Source organism: Carassius gibelio, chromosome A14 (assembly GCF_023724105.1).
Source record: "Carassius gibelio isolate Cgi1373 ecotype wild population from Czech Republic chromosome A14, carGib1.2-hapl.c, whole genome shotgun sequence".
Lineage (NCBI taxonomy): Eukaryota > Metazoa > Chordata > Actinopteri > Cypriniformes > Cyprinidae > Carassius > Carassius gibelio.
In genome coordinates this window covers 4268811-4271613 of record NC_068384.1, presented here as the reverse complement: position 1 = coordinate 4271613, position 2803 = coordinate 4268811, and positions in this window count along the sequence as shown.

Here is a 2803-nt window from a genome sequence, read left to right as displayed (position 1 = left end):
CATTACGTTGTGACGGGGTGACAGTCTCGTCTCGCATTGACCCGTTGATGCTGGAAGTTTATGCTGGGTGTAAAAATATACCTACCCATAATGGAGCACAGATGGCCTGATGTGGACTGGAGTTACCTTGTTAAAGCTACGCTAAAGGTGAGGGAGATCTTCAGAGGGTGGCAATCTAGATTCCCCGCTAAGAATGTCAGGTTTTGTTGTTGTTGTTTTTTCAGCTTATCATTTCTGCTGGCAGTGTCAGAGGTGGGGTGGATATAGAATATGAAATGACCGCTGCGCACTGTGTAAGGTGGAAAGGCATCTGTGTATGACTCCTAGCGTGAGGGAAATGAAAGTTTGGGTAATGTAGTTATCTTCTGACAACATGCTTTGTCAGTCTGCATTCACTGCCACAAACTGCACAGGTGGTCCGACACATGGGGCAGGTGGGCCTGGAGTTATATGACTCAAAGGAATGTGTAACAGTGCCATGCGTGCCATTAAATCTTCATATGTCTGTCAAATCTTTGTTTCTTGCTTTATTTCTGCGGTCACGCGTCAGGAGGTTGGTGGAGAATGATATCTTGTTTGATCCCTGACAACGGCGTGCTGAAAGAAAAATGAAAAGGATGACAATAGTGTTTGTGTGGAAGACGGCCCCCTCCTGTAGACCTGTCCACCTCACGCTGCTCATTCAGCCATTCAGACATGTCAATTTAGTGTAGAAAATTGCCAAAAGTGCTTAGAAAAAAAAAAAGAATCTGGTGCATGGGGTGGGATTTGTGAAGGGATGGGTAGATGTAGGTAATTTTAAGGGAAGACAGGTATAGCAGTGTGGGAGCTTCATTTGTGAGAGTAAAGCTCTCCATGAGGAGCTGATCAAATATGGCGAGATGCAGGAAGGCGGCTAGAACAATGAAGAGATTACTGGATCCCTAAGTAGAACATATGCTGTCTGTGATCTGTGATTGTTTATCAGAACAGAGGGAGTCATGTACAGATAAAACTCTCTCCTGAGAATGTGGTTAAAAGGGAATGGATGCAGTGATTGGTGTGTCTGTCTTTGGTATGGTAACTTTCTCCACAATACCTGAATACACATTTTTGTATACTTTTTCTATAATCTAAAATATGTCAATCATTTTCTGGGCTCAACATTTAATACATTTTTAGATGTTTACTTGTCTTAGATGTCCTGCCAGTGTTTTATTATTTCCAAGTATAATTTTGATCTATAAAAGCCTTTTAATTTGTTGGAAAATAGGAATTTGTTGTGCTTTATTTAGAAACTAATTTAAAGAATTGAAAACCAAAATGAATTATAACTACGTAAAATGCCTTTAATGTGTGTGTGTGTGTGTGTGTGTGTGTGTGTGTGCGTGCGTGCACTCTATACATGATTATATTGGATATTCTTGTGTATAAAACTTACATTTGGTAAAAAATGACAACTCAATAAATTAAAAGATTATGCTCCATCTTTGTCAGTGTTCTTGTTTGTTCTGTGTATTTTAAGCTTCTAAAATTAATCCTTATTCTGAATCAAAGTTTGTACAGCTTCATATTCTGCTAAATTGGCTTTTTAGAGAGCAATATAATTTCTAATGCATTATGTAAATTAAAATAACACATTATTGAGCTCAAAATAGCCACGTTAACTTATAATCAGCATCCTAGAGTTGAAATTTAAATTAAAAGGCACAAATGCTTTATACTTTAGGAAGCAGAGGAAAAATAGTTTGCATATAAAAATAATAAAATACAGCCAGAATGTTTCCCCCACTTTAGGTAGAGAGAAAACTCTGCTACTAGTTTAGTTAGTTATATAATTCTTGGTTATTTGTAATTGAAGTTATTTAGTGTGCCTAATTGTTACCAGTCTCCTTAACTGCCCCAGGAATAGAGGACTTTGAAAGATGTTCCTATAAAAGCGTTTTGCTCTAATTGTAACCTTCATCACTTTAATCTTTTGACACCTGTGGGCTTTAAGCAGCTCTGGTCACAGTGAAACCCTCAACCTCACATATCCTTTTGTAATTTATCTTTGGATTCAGAGCTGTTCTAAGTTTAATTGCATCCCTATGAATCAGACAGATGATGTGAAATTGATCTAAACAAAGCTAATGATGTCATCTTTTCAACATAAACAAGGGCAGGCGGGCTCACATGGAAAAGCTGTCTTATCTTTATGCAATTAGTCACACACAACCATAGAGGAAAAATGCAATAATGAAAAATATTTTGGGGGGCATAAATTAAGCACGGTAATAAAATAATAATTACCCACAACTGATATCTTTGATGTAGGCCAGTCTTTTACGTTTCCTACTTTTGAAAGCATTTCTGCTAAATTGTTTCTGTAAAATCAGACATCAGTCTGAAAATGTCCTCCTTTGCACTGGTGGGACTTGTGCTCAGATGATTAATTTTCCTGTTATGTCTTGTGCTACACTGTTTGCAATAATGAATGAATGGACATTTGCCAGCTTGGTGCTAATGATCTCCAAGCCATAATTGCTCTAATTGCTTTACTCATAAATAGAGTCCCTTGTCACTGGAAACTATCATTCAAATATATGGTTTTATGATTGAATATTATCAAGAGGCAGTGTTAACTAGAAGAGGGGCTTGATTTCTGCTTAAAATGTTCAATAGCTTGACCTGAGCCATTCAGAGATGTTAAAAACAAATGAGTTCCTATAAGTCCCAGTAAATTTGGCATTCCCATTATCCACAGCTTCTTTAATTCTCACGTCCGGTCTCTGAGCCTAAATTTGCATTGCTTGAGATTAGGGATGTCAACGATTAATCGATG